This window comes from Euwallacea fornicatus, chromosome 18 (assembly GCF_040115645.1).
Source record: "Euwallacea fornicatus isolate EFF26 chromosome 18, ASM4011564v1, whole genome shotgun sequence".
Classification (NCBI taxonomy): domain Eukaryota; kingdom Metazoa; phylum Arthropoda; class Insecta; order Coleoptera; family Curculionidae; genus Euwallacea; species Euwallacea fornicatus.
The window spans coordinates 2417349-2435504 of record NC_089558.1 but is presented as its reverse complement, the minus strand read 5'-3'; the positions used below and the strand labels follow the sequence as shown (position 1 = coordinate 2435504).

General features: G+C 38.3%; 1 protein-coding gene across 2 annotated transcripts in view; it reads left to right on the top strand.

The window, feature by feature from the left end:
* The first annotated feature begins 3805 nt into the window (after positions 1–3805).
* Positions 3806–18156, top strand: part of LOC136344819 (G-protein coupled receptor dmsr-1-like) — a 71729-nt gene continuing 57378 nt past the window's right edge. For both annotated transcript variants that reach the window (XM_066292625.1, XM_066292627.1), the window contains exon 1: positions 3806–4037. The gene's annotated coding sequence lies outside the window, so the exon portion shown is untranslated. The remainder of the gene's footprint in view (positions 4038–18156) is intronic.

Below are 18156 nucleotides of genomic sequence, written 5' to 3'. Positions count from 1 at the left end.
AACCAGCTTTTGTTCATTTTAGAGTCAGTGATGTTCATTTATTCTTTGGGTATTCTCCACAACTTTACAGTGAAACCACCCTGGTTGGCCATGGACTAAGAGTGAATTCATCCTCTTTCAGGATCCATGCAAATTTTGAGAAATTCAACAAATTCAATACCTCAACAAACAATATGGGGATAATTTGTTTTCCAGTTGCCGTAAGAAACATTACTAACCAGGCCCAGGTTTTTAAAATCTCCAACTCATTGGATATGTTATAACAACCGCATTTTTTTCACACACTTTATTTCCACTAATCATTCAATTTATAACATACTATTTTGATAAAAGATGAGGTACTTTATAAGAAATATCTGAAACAAAATTTTCACAGCAGTCTACATGGGTATGCCAAGGTAGTGGATTTGCAGTTAGAGTCTTGTAGCTATGACTCCAATGGATTTCCACTGGAGTTTGGAATGACCACAAGCTACAGCTCTCTGAAATTTAGAGTTGTTAAGTTTATAGCGTTTCCCAATTATAACGTCTTGATTTACAGCAAGTCTGTAAGAGTGTTTGTTGGTAATTGCGTAGCAATTGCAGTTATCTTGATAGTTTAGCTATTATATGCTTGAAACGTTGTTCAAAATTCGTTTATTCTTTGTATTCCACCAGGGTGGTGAGGCTCTGATACTCATTTTTTTATAGTTTAGAAACAAATTGATTTAAGCTCTTTTTAACTCATATTTTTACATTATTTTATAATTTATATCGCTATTTGTGTCACATTTTGACCTTGTCCTAGTCAATTTAGCAACATCAGATGGAGCCGAAATAGGGAGGGATACCATTTCCATAAAATAAAGATGTTTTATTAAATTCTCGTGGCCTTAATTCTTCCTCCCTATTCCTTTCCACGGTTAACGCGTGAGATATACCACATTAGGTCTCAATGGAGAATGGAGGTCAATTAATAGAAATGGTCATGTTAATGTCGGGTGAGGGCTAATTTTTTCCATTAGTTTATGAATGCCGTTAAAGCGGAATGTTATCTCTCAATAGAGTTGATGTTTAAGCAAGAAAATCTTAATTTTAAAGCTATAAGGGGTTTTACCCAGGTAACAATAAGCTGAAGGTAATATTACATTATTTATTGGCCATTATGGAAAAAATTGATTTAAGTTTGTGTCAAATTTTCTAGAGGTTTTATAAGACATTTTCAGTACGTGCTTTTAGAGGTTTTAATTTGGAGTCTCGGGGACTAGCCTCCTTCCTACGGCTGGGAATGTAAACGTCTTCTTTGGGGTGTAATCCTTATCATAAAAATATCGTATTAATACATTGTTTTTTAATCTCGATGGATTCACAAATCACCATGAAAGTCCCATAGGGATACGCAAAAGGGCAAATGATCTCGATGGATTAAGACATAATCTTCGAACGTATGCTTTACAGCATCGTCAGAAAGCTCAATTTGTTACCTAGGCCACTGACCCGATGAGCCACTATATTTTTTATTTCCAATTGGGGGATCGCACCTGGACAGGACACAAGGTTGACATCCTGGACAAAATGTTTAATCATTTTTTACCTTAAAAAAAAACCGCCGTCTTTTCTGGTCTGCTGCTCAACGTCACCCTCCCATAAGGCCGATATTGCAGCTCTAGCATAATTTTCAGCGAGGCCACGAGATATTTAAGGTGAAGGTCGTTGGAATATTATAATTGTTTTGGACCATTATGGTGGTCCAAAACCACCTTTGGCATATGAGAATTCATTCGATTTCACATTAATTTCAGAAGTTGCTGCCGTTGCCATTGTTTTTAGTTCGACCGTGACATGTTTAATACGATACACAATTGTTTTATGACGTTACAGCGTTCCATGGTCATCTATGATAAAAATGCCGAAATAGTCAAGAATTTGTGAAATATACTTAACTCTTTGGATATGGGAACGTATTACGTCGTTTGAAAGGAAATTTACTTATCTTTCGGCGGTTTTCCTGCTATACACAGTGTCCCATTTATACAAACGTGCTTTAAGACAGGTTTAAAGTCACATTGTAAAGACATTAATTTCGAGTCACCACAGACAAGGTAGATCCACTTTTGCCATATGGGGCAAAGTCTTGCATCTTTTCGGCATAATTACCAAAAAATTTGTTCTTGTTAATTGAACCGCGTTGTTACAGACTTTATCAGGGCCTAATTTTGAATAAAAAAATAGAAACGCTAATTAATGTTCTGAAAATTGCTTAAGGAATAGGAATTATTGAACGCAGTTGATCAAAAGGAAATAGGGAGTTCAAAAATGAAATAATATAGAGGGAGCGCTGCTTAATACATCGGAGTTACCACTGCTCTTTTTATGGATATTTACAGATTTAAATGCGCCGTATACAGTGGGTTCGTTTGAAGATTTACCATCTCAGTAGGTTCAGAATGAAAAAAGATATTGAAATACGATCTGTGGGGAACTCGGAAGTTGTAATGGGGAATATTACTGGCAGCAGCAGTGTTGATACTATGCACAGCTCTTCGCTCCCAGCCACTCCAACTTCGGATTCTTAAATGGTACGTCACATTAAAGCGCACTTAAAACGCGTTATTTTCTAAAATCGACAAAGTTGTTTAAAAAATATATGTTTCAAAATGCAGTATTAAAAGGAATTAAAAATGCAAATTTGCACGTGGTCAAAAGGTACGGACCCGTAGGGTTTTCGCAGGAAAGCGCTAGGGATTTCTAAACATTTTGTAATGGCCGGAAAATGAAATTCATTACAATATATAGGCAACGCAGGAAACATATAAAAAAATCGTTATTTGACCACGTGTCGTTGTTAATGCCTAAAACGGTAGTGCGTATTTATTCGCTACTCGTAATACGAGCAAAGAAATTATTTTACATAGATATCCGGTTCGCGCAGTGAAAGGGTTAACACAATGCGTGACACTGCGTTTTATTCAGAAAATCAAGGATTTTTTAACAATGCGACAAAGAAATCGGTTCATATTAAAAAAAAATGATAATAAATTGATGGTGGCTCCGAAAACCCGAAACGTCGCATCATAAATCCGATAACCATATCTGGTAAAGGACGAAAAGTGCCAATGGAAAAGTGACAATTATTTTCAACCATTTGTTCGAATAACAAGAGGACAATGCAAGCAAACATCGGTTTTCTCGATTACCTCCGGAAACAATAGAAATTTCCTAAATTTTAAAGTGCAATTTTACACGGCATAAAACTGCGCAAGCAACTTTTTGTCTCTTACAGTTTTCCAGATCCCCCCGGGCGAGCAGCGAATTCGAATAACTTTGAAAAGTCTTCATACACGAAGTAATTGTTATGTGACAGGGCCGCACGATATATGCGCAGGCACTCATGTATTCATGGTAAGTGTGCTGAAGAGAAAGTGTAGGCGGTTTTTTGGCCTTGTCGCCACGACGAGGTAAGGCAAATTTCCATAGACCATTATCATAAGTCCAAATGTTCGGTGCATTATCACTCGCCGAACCTCATTTGGTGCTTTTGTTGCGCATTTTGAGCTCCTACGACTCATGACAACAATATACAAAACTGTCACTTTAAATCCCCAACTCGCCCTGATAAATTACCTCCAGGCAACCCCCAGCTATAGATATTATTTGTTCTCAGTCATCACCTAAATGACTGGACCTGGAGCAGACCAAACAGTAAATTGGATTTTTTTTTCTCTCCAACCTGCTGGAATATTATCCATAACGGCCATGCGTAAAACTTTAGGGAAAATGTTGCGAAACATGCGGTCGCTGTTCCAGATTCAATCGCGCAATTTCAACGACAAACGCGGGAAGTGTGGTGCTTTTACACTCAGAAACTGACGCCAAACACGCGAATTTAAGTTTATGAATGGAATTGTAAACGTTTTTGTTAAGTGATTAATTTTTTTAATTGAAAACTTGAGACGAAATGAGCAAATGCGAACGCAGTTGGACGGCTGCGTGGTGTTGAGAGCGAAGAATCTTCTCCGGATGTGTCGGAGCGTTCAGTGTTTCCAAACTTTCGATATGTAAGTAGACTTTGAAGGCCCCCAAACGTAAGAATTGCGTGATGATACAGTTTGTTTACTTATGGTTTAAATTATCTTAATGCTATAGGAGAGGTTCGCTTATAAGATCAGTGAAGGTTGAGATGCCATGGCTTACACGAAAATTAGCAATTAACGATAAAAAACAATAAACGTTTGCTACGCACTGGTCGCATCTAATTAAACAATCATCCGAAATGTTGCTAGATCGGTGTCGGTTTCGCTATCGTTAATTGTTTATAATCGACTTACAATAAACTGTTTTGACGTATATCTTATCGCAACGGACCCTCGAGCACGTCTATCGATTTACAATAGTGCAAGAAAACAATACCGCACATCAATCCATTTATCTCTCAAATAGCAAATCAGATTAGGGTATTGGACTACAATCCTCCTTAAATTAAATAGAAATACATTTATTTGTCTGATAAAATTGGAAATGGGGAATGGGATCAAATTACTAACGTTCTGTTAGCTTTAACATCAAGCCAGTTGCAATGGAAAGTAGATACTTAACCGATACCGAGCGCTATTTTAAATGTGAAAATTAATCGGCACTTAAACATACCAATAACGTGACGACATATTAATAACGCGGTTCTTAAACCACTTATTGCAACTCATCTATAAACCATTGCTTTCGTCACTGACCTATCAGACCAACAGATATTGAGGCGTAGCCTGACTCTTGGGCCTCAAGGGCAATTTCAGGCCCTTTCGTTGAGAATCGAGTTGAAGCTATTTCTTGTATCACCCATTCAACAATTCTACCGAAAAATGCTTGAGCGGGGAAGTGTTTAATTAACACATCCAGCACGGGCAGACACCGGGAACACATATGACACGTTAGTGAGCCATGGGTCAATTTGGACTAACGTGCGCAATTCAAATTCACCTCTTTCGTTATAATACCTGAGATGACCAGTGCTGTCACGTCCAAGGGTTTCTTAAAACCCGACTCGAGGAGTTTGGAACGACTCGTATTAATCTAAATTAAATCTGTTTAACGTGAGAATTCGGCACCTTCAAGTTAACAACTTTGGTGCCGAACTTTAACGAGGAAATTGAGTTTCTCGATTCGAAGAAATGTATCATTTCGCGGATGTATGAGTCTCGGAATGCTAAATATTTAACACTTAATTCAAATTTAATTTTGTTGTGTGGGTACGTCTCAGATAGAGGCTTCTCGGAACCGCCCTTTTCCTTCGATAGGAACTTCTTTTGAATGGGACGATGGGAGATATTCTCCTTCATAAAGAGAGCAGAACCGGAGGGAGGAGTTTGCAGAGGGAAAGAGGGCAAATATGAAGTTGAAAGGGATTGATTGGGGAGCGAAAAGGGCCTACCAGGACTTTCCCTCTCTTACTCCTGACACTGAGTTAAAACCGTAAATTTGATTCGACACAACAATAAATTTTTATGTATTAGTTTAAGAGCACTATTTCCAGCACTGCCAACCTCACGATCGAATAAATCAAACTGATTCGCGTAGATAGTTGTTATATTGATACTCATTCCAAATCCGTAAATAAGATTCTGTTCTCCATATCATATATTGTTCATTTGGACGCTGCGCATAGGAAGTCGGCTTTCCAATTTATGTGCTCTGGAATCACACATATTCTTTTATGCGAATTGAATTAATCTATTTTTATATGCCCTCGCTGAATTTGAAGACAAATGTTCCGTTGATGAGAAATCTAAAACTGTATCGGGTTTTATTATTATTGGTTAAAAGTTGGGTTTAAAACGTATTTTAGTCGAAAATAAAACGCATAAAGCCGCCTGCTGATGTAGAGATTTCGGGAGAGACAAGTTTTCACAAAACCCTGGAAGCGTACAAAATTAATTAAATCTTCCAAATTCCGTTGCATTAAGAGAAAACTTCACGCCCAAGTGGCTGTTCGGTGTCTTTGAAGTGTAACCGCAAATTGTGAATTCTGCTGCTCCTTCAGAATCACGTTGGCAACATTTTCTCAGCAATAATTAAAAATTTTTAATCCTGGAAAGTTTTCCTCACCCTGCGTACCATTTGCCCGGAACATTTCGGATGTTCTTTTAGCGAAAATGGCCATCAATACGTTGCACTGGATTTTCCTGCCGACTTCTATTTGGGGTTGCACATACTCATCTTGTTTACGTATGGGATCAGTTTCAATATTCTCTCAAATTTGAACAGTGTTGAGTGTTTCGCCCAAGGCAACACCTTGTTTCGGTTCATCGTCGCCCCAAGGCCGTTTTGCATGGCTGGAACGAGTTTCCTTCCCTCAAAATTCCAGTATACACACTCTATAAAATCAGAGAATCTCATTTGCTCTCTTTAGCCAACACGTAGAGTCTAAAGTTTAGCAGTCAGATGCTTTGACTTCGAAGGACTGAGTTTGCTTTACCAGGTCTGGAAATATGAAACCGGAATCTTTCAATAAAAAGTATAACTTAGCTGCGCAATAATTATTAAAAAAACATTTTTTTCGAAATATTTCCCATCGTTACGTATACACTTTTCCCATCTCTCTGGCGATTTGTGGACGCCACGCCAAAAGAACTGTTGTTCTTTTGAGGCAAACCGTTCATCGAGCCATTTTTGAACTGTTTCGTAAGAGGTGAAGTGCTGTTCTGCAAGAGCGTGTCCCATCGACGCAAACAAATGATAATCGGATGGTGCTAAGTCGGGTGAATAAGCCGCATGCGATAGTACTTCCCAATCGTTTTCTTCACCAGTTTTGCAGTGTGCGATGGTGCATTATCATGAAGCAATATCACCTTGTGTTGCCGTTCTTGATATTCTGGTCGTCTTTCAAGCAAAGCTCGATGCAAGTCCATCACTTGTTGTCGGTAACGTTCAGTATTAACTGTTTCTCCAGGTTTTAGCAGCTCATAATGAATTACGCCTTTTTGATCCCACCAAACACTGAGCATTGTTTTCCGTCCATGTTGATTTGGTCTTGCTGACAATGCTGATGGTTCGCCTGGAGTTACCCATGATTTTTTACGTTTGGGATTCTCAAAATATTAGGTCGTGTAGTATGAAATGAGTAGATTCTCGAAATGCCACATTCAACTGCGAATAACTTCACTCTAAATCTATATTGGGACTTGACTTTTTTATGTGGAAAAAGCACATTCTTCCTCCTTCGATCAGAGTTTAAAGTGTTAAAAATTATTGAAAACTTTTATTTTTACAAAAATTTTTGTGCAGCCATGCAAAATAGTGAAATTCGTGCGTTAATGAAATATGAGTTCCGCCGTGGAACCACAACAGCTCAGACGGCTCGCAATATTAATGATGTGTTTGGTACTGAAGTCACTTCACAGCAAACAGTATCTCGTTGGTTCATGAAATTTCGTTCTGGCAATTTTGACCTAACAAATGAACCACGTGGACGACCTGAAACTCAAGTGGATAACGATCATCTGAAAGCCGTGATGGAAGCGAATCCACGTCAAAGTGCGTTCGAATTTTCGTTAATATTCAGTGTAACCAAAAAAACAATATTGACTCATTTGGCTGAAATTGGTAAGGTGAAGAAGCTGGACAAGTGGGTACCGCATGAGTTGAGCGACATACAGGAAGAACGACGTCTCGAAGCTTGTGTTTCTTTGTTGTGCCGGTATAATGACGATCTATTTTTGAATCGGATTGTTACTTGTGATGAGAAATGAATCCTATATGACAATACCAGACGTTCATCGCAGTGGTTGGATCGAAACGAACCACCAAAACATTGTGCGAAAAAAAATCTTTATCAAAAGAAGCTTATAGTGTCCGTTTGGTGGTCCAACGCAGGTGTCATCCATCACAGCTTCATGAAACCTGGTGAATCGATTACGGCTGATGTCTACTACCGACAACTGACCGAAATGATGAGACAACTGACGGTTGAGCTGCCAAGATTAGTCAATCGAAGCGCACCGCTATTGTTGCGCGACAACGCTCGGCCACACACCGCACAAGTCACCTCGGCCAAGCTACAGGAGTTGGAATTGGAAACTCTTCGTCATCCACCGTATTCACCCGACTTAGCACCAACTGATTACCATTTCTTTCAAAATTTTGATAACTTCTTGGTAGGGAAAACATTCAACTCCGACGAGGCTGTCAAAGCTGCCTTCCACGAGTTTATCGACTCCCGGCCTGCAGGCTTTTACAGCAGGGGAATCAATGAACTTCCCGTTAAATGGCAGAAGTGTATTGATAATGGTGGTGCACATTTCGATTGACAATAAAAACATTTCATATGAAAATAAATGACTAAAGTTTCAATTCAATTCTACTCATTTCATACTACACGACCTAATAGATCCATTTTTCGTCACCAGTCACAATTCGATGAGGAAATGACTTTCTGTTATACCTGGTAAGCAACAATCGGCAAGTGGTTTTTCGATTTTCTTGCTGTCTTTCATTGAGTTCATGTGGAACCCATTTTCCTATCTTCTGAATTTTTCCCATAGCTTTCAAACGAATGGAAATGGCTTCTCGTGCCACATTTAATTGGTTCGCTAATTGTTGTTGCGTTTGAGTATCGTCCTCATCTAGCAAAGCTCGCAACTCGCCGTCTTCAAACTTTTTCGGTGGTTTTCCACGCTCTTCGTTGTTGACGTCAAAATTGCCACTTTTGAATTTTTTAAACCGCTCATAGCACTGTGATTTTCCAAGGGCATGCTCACCGGAAGCTTCAACAAGCATGCGATGTGAATCTGCAGCCGTTTTTTTCAAGTGGTAACAGAAAATCAATGCTGACGGCAAATCGTAATCTGTAGGCACAAAATTCGACATGCTCAAAGCTATTGCAAACTGCACTGCAGTATTGAACCTGTATTGTTATGATTTGAAAATCATTCTCAGATGTAAATAAGAGATATAGGGCCCTAATAACACGATAATATTACGTATATTGACCACTAGGGATATTTGGAGGCAAGTTCCGGTTTCATATTTACAGACCTGGTAAAAGCGGCTTATTGGTGTTGCCGCTTCTCGAAATTAAGGGGTTGTCCCCTTTCGGTGCCCATGTACATTATTCAAATTTCACCGGTCATTGCATGTAAATCTAGTATAATATTTTTCAGTCATTAATGCTACATAAGCAGTTTATGAAACACGCATCTGTAGTCAGCAATTTTTATGTACACTAAAGCTTTATCGGATATTGAAAAATATGACGGTAACTATAATATCATAGTGAAATATGGCGCCGTTTTCAGCACAGTGAAATGATTGATGAAATGCCAAAAGAATGTGAAATATCTTTTCGAGTAATAGGAACCACGAGGCAAATTTAACACTATAAATCACCTAAGACGATTAACAACGATGCGGATTTAAGAGTTTTAAAACACCCCCGATTTGTTTGCAGAAAGGCTTCACCTTCATGCTTATGGCCATACCTAATTTAATAAAATTGAGATCCCTCCGTCTATAGAATCTCTTGATAAAAATTATACCGCGAGGTTGGACTGAAATTTTAATGATCAAGTCTAGGCAAACTGAAGGAATTTATTTTCTCTTTCGAACTCAATTTTACTTTGGTGTCAGTTCGTGTTTTGGCACTTCACCTCTTCTTCCCTCAGCATTCTCTTTCACCCATATACAGTGAGTCTCATGAGTATTCGTACCCTATTGATTCCAGATTTAAAAATAAAAATACTTTTTTATAAGTAATTTTCAACAATTTTTTTTAGTAGAAATGTTTTATGGGCGTGTGAAAAGCCCAATTCCTATAAACTTTATTGAAGATAAACAGTATTATTAATAAAATATAATTTTAAGTATAATAAGTAACAAAATCACACCCACAAGATTTTTCAAGATTCGTACCTACTAAAACTATACTAAAAGATCAGTTTATTTTCTATTATTTAACATTTTGTTGGCCCTCCCCGGGACTTTATAATACTTTTAAGCCGATTAGGCATACTGCTAACTAATTTTTTCGTATATGTTGGTTCAATTTTATTCCAAATATCCAAAAGTTTTACTTTTAACGTTTTTTTGCTATCAATTTCGTAGTTTTTTAATCTTCTTTTCATTTCTGACCATAAATGTTCTATAGGATTGATATCGGGACTTTGGGGTGGTGTTGCCAAGGTATGTGGCGTATTATATAAGATCCATTCTTTCACAATATGAGCCGTGTGTTTTGGATCATTATCTTGCTGGAAATAATAATTATGTTGTAACTCTAATTTTGTAGCACTTGAAGCCAAGCGATTCCGTAAAATATTTAGGTAATATGTTTTGTCCATGATTCCTTCAATAAAAACCAAATCACCAACACCATTTGCGGACATACAACCCCACACCATGACGGAACCACCTCTATGCTTTACGGTTCCTTTAAAATTTTTTAATTCGTACTCTGAATTTGATTTTCTCCACACCATTGTTCGTCCATCTGAATTGAACAATTGAATTTACTTTCGTCAGTGAAAATTACTTGTTCCCAAAAATTAATATCTTTGTCGACATATTTTTTTGCAAATTCTAAACGTTTCATTCGATTCCTTTTATTAATAAATGGCTTCTTTCTGGCAACTCTCCCTTGTAGTCGTTCCTTCTCAAAATTCTTCTACACGTTTCTGCTGATACTTGTTTTTTGAAATATTTTAAGACGAATGCTGCGAACTTGGGTCCACTAATTTGTGGATTCTTCTTTATTTCCTTAATAACTGCTTTTTCCTCGTAAGGAGTAAGTTTCTTCGGGCCTCCTTTACGTTGTTTATTGCAAATATCTCCACTTGACTTAATGTTTTTTATAACATATTTGTAGGGTTACGTAACTGACCCTGCGCTTTAGTTTCGTGTCTAGTCATTTTGTAAATATGCGTTAAGTGTAAGTTCGATAAGGATTAGACAGTAGGAATTACTTTTAAGTTAGAAATACCCCTTGAGGCACGGCACTGGTAGGCATTGGCCAGAGCATGAGAATTTCCCATGCCATGCCTTGTCGATGTTGGAAATCTCCGCAATAAACCTGGTCGGCATTGGAGCTGCATGTAGTGAGCTTTGTCGGTGCTGGAATTGCCCGCAATGGACCTTGTCGGTCTCACAGCTGCAGTTCCAATTCCCGGTTAAGACGCCACGGTTTGATGCGGCAAACGGTGCAGATGGCACCTTGGTCAAGGTACGCCCGTGGTTTATCACCATGGGTGTTGGTACTTAAGGATGGACAAGGCATGGAGGGCTCTCTTTTTCTTGCCCTTGTTTTTGGGATACGGTCGGTCATTGTAACGCAGTCGTCGTGTCCGCGCTCATTACATTCATTAGTCTGTATATTCCGTATTAATAAACGTAAACTTGTATACCTTCTCTCTGACCTGTGATTTCATTACAGAGATATAACCAACATCATATATCTTAAGTAGCATCAAAAACATCCGATGCTACATATTGTACCGTAAATTTACTTCTGCCCACTAAATTTGCAATTTCTAAACAACTTTTACTTTCAGTGTGCCATTTAAGAATTAACTTCCTATCACTTAATGAAACTTCACTACTTCTTCTCCCCATTTTTACTATTAGGGGTACAAATAAGTTTCCGCCGTTTAACAAAGCATGGTCCCACCAGAAGGTTATGCTGAAATTGCTAGATGTAAATCTTACTATCGCAAGTTTGATCAACTAGTAACAACATAACCTAGAAGTATTAGTGGTTTCGTATCAGCATCACATTTTTTTTTCTTGCAAAAATGTCAAGTTTTGTGCCGAATAAGCGTCATTTGCGGGAACTTTTGATTTACTTCTTTAATTTGAAGAAATCTGCAGCTGAGGCGCATCGATTGCTTGTAGAAGCATATGGTGAGGCTGCTTTGAGTGAGAGAAGTTGTCGTGAGTGGTTTCACAAGTTTAAAAACGGTGAGTTTAACGTGGAAGACAAAGGACGCAGTGGAAGGCCGAAAACGTACGAAGATACGGAATTGGAAGTGTTATTGGAGGAAGATTCGTCTCAAACACAAAAAGAACTTGCACTTACATTAGAAGTGACGCAACAAGCAATTTCACATCGTTTAAAAATGTTGGGAATGATTCAAAAACAAGGGAATTGGGTTCCTTATGAACTGAAACCCAGAGACGTCGAACGCCGATTTTGCATGAGTGAAATGCTGCTTGCCAGGCATAAAACAAAGGGTTTTTTGCATCGTGTAGTCACTGGGGATGAAAAATGGATCCATTATGATAACCCAAAGAAGAAGAAATCATGGGGTCCACCTGGCCATGTTTCAACATCAGTAGCCAAATCAAATATTCATGGAAAAAAACTTATGTTGTGTATTTGGTGGGATCAACTTGGTGTTGTATATTATGAGTTGCTCAAATCGAACGAAACTATTACTGGAACTCTCTACCGAACACAATTAATGAGATTGAGCCGAGCACTCAAGGAAAAACGCGCTCATTACTACTCTAGACATGACAAGATTATTCTCCTACATGATAATGCTCATCCGCATGTTGCGGCACCGGTTAAAACCTATTTGGAAACACTTAATTGGGAAGTCCTACCCCTCCCGCCATATTCACCAGACCTTGCCCCATCCGACTACCACTTGTTTCGATCAATGGCACACGGTCTGTCTGAGCAGCGCTTTACATCATATGAAGATACCAAAAATTGGGTCGATTCATGGATAGCTTCAAAAGATGAAGAGTTTTTTCGCCGTGGTATCCGAATGCTGCCAGAAAGATGGGAAAAAGTAGTGGCCGTTGATGGGCAATACTTTGAATAAAACGTAATATCCCGTTCTTTCACAATTAATTCCAATTTTTTTATAGAAAACGGCGGAAACTTATTTGTACCCCTAATAGTATCTCCTAAAGACTAACAAATCGATATGTCTATATTGGTAATCGTTCGTGTTATGCCGCAAAGAAGTTAAGACAGGCTAAATTTCTTATCATCTTGATTTAACCCATAACAGACGGTTGCAGTACGAATACTCTTGTGAGCCTCGTTTTATTCTTATTTCCTTAAAATTACGTTTTCGCCATATAAACATTTGAATTTGCAAGAAAGTACATATGAGTTTAAAAGCCCTTTAATTGGAAAGTGGGTTTGTGATGGTACCACTTTCAAATCGTTCATTGTAAATTAATAACAGTAATTTAAAATAGAGAAGCAATAGAGTACGAATACTCATGAGACTAACTGTAGCTCTACGTCGAACTCACACGAGGTTCAACCAACTCAAATGGTGCTATTGCGTATATGAGCAAAACAAATTTCGTATGTATCCATTTGTCGCGACGGATGGAAATCGTCGGAATGTACTTAAAGAATTGAATCTGATTGTTGGGAAATTCACGCAAACACCGCAGGAAGAATTCACGTGACTAATCCTCCTCTATCTATTCCGTGAAACATGACGTATTTGCCGGAAGTTAATAGGTTTTCTTCAGTGATCTTCATTTTGAGGATATTTTCTGAATATCTGTGTCCATCCATCTTGTCAGAAGATAAGGCAAACAGCCAGTGCAAAGGATTATCCAGCGGCCCCACTTTATAAGATTAACGTTGATTTTATTAGATGGCCAACCTTGCTTTCGAAGACACGTAATATGTATATGTACTTTCTTTCGCCCTTTCAGGACCTTTTAGCTCCTATCCGCATTATTCTTTCTTATCTCGAAGGATACAGTGGAAAATATCGCTTTTTTTCCTATTTGCTTTGGCAAAGGCATTTTCTCACTTTGTTTTAACATAATCCGCGGCGGAAAACTCTATTATTAATTCGTCGAAGCTCAAACCTATCAGATGACGGGCCCGCGATAGAGGCCCTTTTCAGCAAATTTTTCGTCTTTTTGGGTCGTGTTATTTGGGCATATTTACGCGCAAACGCCCCAAAGACCATAACGTTCACAAAACCAAAAGAGTCGTGCTTCAAACTAACAGAATAAAACGCCTAAGTGCGTGTACGTTTTCTTTAAAAACCGATTTCAAGTGCCGGTTAAAACTCTCGGGGGGCTTCAACTCATATTGTGAAATATAAATGAATTTAAGTGGAAATCGCCTGCAGGTGGAAGAGTGAAACAAAAATAATTCTGAATGGTTTTCGAAAAGGAAAATTTTGTTTCGGAATAAATTTAAATTAATGCGGATTAATTGAGATATTGCTTTTGTCGCGATTCGGCCTGAAATTACACTTTACGGTGGATTTAAACAGGCGGAAAGACGTGCTTAGGTGGCGAAAGAAGTTAGTCGCGTATCTTCATAAAAAGCGATGATTAAGAATAACGTAAAAAATACGGAGGTCCGAAAAACGTGCAAAAAGATGTTAAATGGAGAAAGTTTAGAGAATTCAATCATAATGGGAACCGCGATGTAAAAAATTCCTTTGCGTTGTATCGTTTTCCAGAAAAAACTGGGCAGAAATGAAATTCTTTTCTACTCAAGTGGTATAAAAAAGTCTCCGTACAGTTCGTTCTCACAGAAACTTACGGAGCTTTAGAGGCAACGTAAACAATTTATCATCAAAATATGCAACAATTTGTAACAAGAAACATTTCTCAGGCCATTAACAATGATAATCAATAAATGAGTCAAAGAAATTCCATTTTTACGTAAACTTTTCTTAAAATTTCATATATTAGGTCTACCGGACAGTTCATTCTGATAATTTCGTTTCGACTTTAAGCATGTATGCGCATACTCCTTTGAGCCATATATGGCCGTGTTTCTTTATAACTGCATGTACAGGGTTATTCAAACTCGACGCCCCACCCATTTTATGCGAAAACAGTTGGGCTTAGCAAAATAATTTTTTCACCAGATTAAATAAAAGAACGTAGGCTACAATAAATGCTAAAAACGTTGAAATGTGGAAAGCGACGCTCGGCGTCGCGACGCCGACTTTATGTTTTTTTTTCAGAAACATACCCTTTTTTTTTTCAAAAATGTGAACATTGATACATTCTAAACAAGTTTTGTATAAAAAGTTTTTTGAAATTTCTAATCATTTAAAAGCTACAGGAGAAACTTAAATTTAATTGTCGACTTGCAGTATTAATTGACGCTCTAGGATTGCCTTCAAAAAATTGGCAGATCTGAGCTACGACAAAATCATTAGAAACAGATTTTGCTATTGGCATTGATTTCCTGCATGAAAATACATTTGAATTGTTTCTTAAATTTGTTTCTAAACGAGGAAACATTTTATGATCAGGAATCACTTGATCTGGATACCTTTCTCGATATAGTCTAACTGCTGCTCTTGAATTACGTTGAGTCTCGCCATAAATTAATAACATATCGACTTTTTCTTGATGACTAACCATTATTCTAATATTAAATTAAAAAAGTATCTTTCTATTGTTAACTATCAAATATGAGAACGAACATTCAGTCAAACTGATCACGTAAAAGTACACGTTTGTGTTGCTAGGCAACGGTTTACATTGTAGAAGTATAGTAGCGAAGTATATCCCCATGCAATGTGTTAACATAAGACTACCTAATATGTCAATATTTGTTTCTCCTGTAGCTTTTAAATGATTAGAAATTTCAAAAAACTTTTTATACAAAACTTGTTTAGAATGTATCAATGTTCACATTTTTGAAAAAAAAAGGGTATGTTTCTGAAAAAAAACATAAAGTCGGCGTCGCGACGCCGAGCGTCGCTTTCCACATTTCAACGTTTTTAGCATTTATTGTAGCTTACGTCCTTTTATTTAATCTGGTGAAAAAATTATTTTGCTAAGCCCAACTGTTTTCGTATAAAATGGGTGGGGCGTCGAATTTGAATGACCCTGTACATACATGTTCCCTTCGAAATTAACTACAGTAAAGATATCTCGTGTCATTATTAAGCTAGAAGCAGTCGTGAAAATATGGATACTAATGTAAGATTTTGATTGTTGTCTAGGGGAATGTTGGGGTTCTTCAGTGACGATCACGTTAACTTAGCGATACGTATATTGAATAATTAGGTAGACTAGAGTTTACAAGAAGAAATAAACGCGGGCGCGATTTCCTAGTCTCGAGTGACGGGTCGAAGCACCCGAAGTCGCCAGTAATGAATAGGAAGAAGAAAAAGAAGCTTCTCATTCTTCCAACCCTGCCATGGCTGTAAACCATGGGCGTACCCCGTCTAAAGCTCAAACAGGGGCCCGTAAGCCGTCCTCCCTGGCGGGCCGTTACGCTCAAATCTGGTCGGAACCCAGGGTAATGGTCAACAACGACCATGAATGTGTCATTATCGTGAATGGCCTTCGGATACTTTCTACCCCTTAACTTATAATCTGTATAATACAGATTTGCGCTATTCAAATTGCATCTCGATCTGGATCCCTAATCCTACACTAATAAAGTTCATTTAAGTCACTGTATGTTGCGTGAATTCCAACAGGGTAGAAATGCTACCGAAGCATGTTGAAATTTAGTTAAAGTTTTTGGAGGAGATGCTGTTTCAAAAAGACCATGTGGGAGATGGTTCGAAAAATTTGAAGCTGGTGATTTCGATCTTAGTGATGAGGCACGCTCCGGGCAGCCATCTCTGATTGATGACGATATTGTAAAGACCACGATACGCCAAGATCCTTTTCTAACATCGTCGGAGATTGCGGAGAAACTTAACTCAGCTCAACGAACCATTTCGGACCATATTCGACAGCTAGGATTGGTCTATAAGTATTCCAGATGGGTGCCTCATAAGTTAAGTGAAAAAACTTTGCATGACCGCATGGTCATATGCACATCTCTGCTAGCTCGGGACAAAAGTGAACCTTTTTTGGACCGTACGATAACTGGTGATGAATTACGTATGAAAACATTGTAAGGAAAAGAGCGTACTGTAATCCCAGACAACTTACCCCCTCCACTCCTAAACCTGGATTGAGCCTTAAAAAGAGAATGCTGTGTATATGGTGGGACATACAAGGACCAATCTATTACGAAATTTTGAAACCCAATGAAAAGCTCAATTCGGAGAAACACTGTTGGCAAATGGATGAGTTAAAGAAAGCAATCCTAGAAAAGAGGCCGGTCATGTTCAACAGGAAGCAAATGATATTGCACCACGACAGTGCCAGACCACACGCGACTTTGGCGGCTCGCCAGAAAATCGTAGAGCTACGCTGGGAAATTCTCTCGCATCCACCATACTCCCCAGACCTTGCACCCTCTGATTTTCACTTATTCCTCTCTTCGCAAAATTTTTTCAAAAATGACGAAGATGTCAAAACAGCACTTCTTGAGTTTTTCGTCTCCAAAGACAAGGCGTTCTCCAAAAATGGGATTTACAAATTGTCATCACGCTGGCGAGACGTCATAAACAATAATGGAAATTATTTCGTACAGTAAATATTGTTAAATGGATCAAAAACTTTATAATTTTCTTCTTCTTCATAAACGGACAGAACTTTCCGGTAGAAATAATATTTTTGCTCAAAAAAGTTTCCGTACGATTCGAAGATGTATTCAATAAACTTGTTTTGCTGTGAGGGAATGACAATAAAAAACAGAAACATGTATGAGTCTAGCTTCGTAATGATATCAGTGTAGGATCCAGTAGTCAAATCAACATGGTACATGGTTTTTAATTGTATCGCATTGTGTATTTCGATTGTGTCGAGACTCTATCGGAAAGGTGGTAGATAGTGATCAATAGTTAGGGTTAAGTTATTGTTAAGGAGATGATGCACCCCTTTGGCACGCCCATGGTAGACTTTGGCTGGTGCGTGAGAATTCCCATCGAGTTACTTTGTCGGCCCTCATGATGCAGACGCAATTACCGCCGACGAAGGACTTCTTATCAGCCTCAGCGCGACTACCCAAGGCGACGGGTAGCGCAGGTGGTGTCGAGGGCACGCCCATGGCGCGCCGCCAGAGAGTTTAGCACTTAAAACTTTCCCGAAGGCGGGGAATTCCTATTCTATTCCAACTCTGATTCCTGCTGATATTCGATTCGATATCAAAGTGAAGAAAAAAGCCGCGTCCACCCTCATAAACATATTTTTAAATTGTACACTAGACTAATGAAATAAAACCTACATCGGTTACTAGAAAAATTTTAAATAGTACACCGTGAGTTCGAAAAATCGTGTAATTGATGTCGGATTAAGGCAATTAATCACTGAATTGTGTTGTGAGGGCCATCC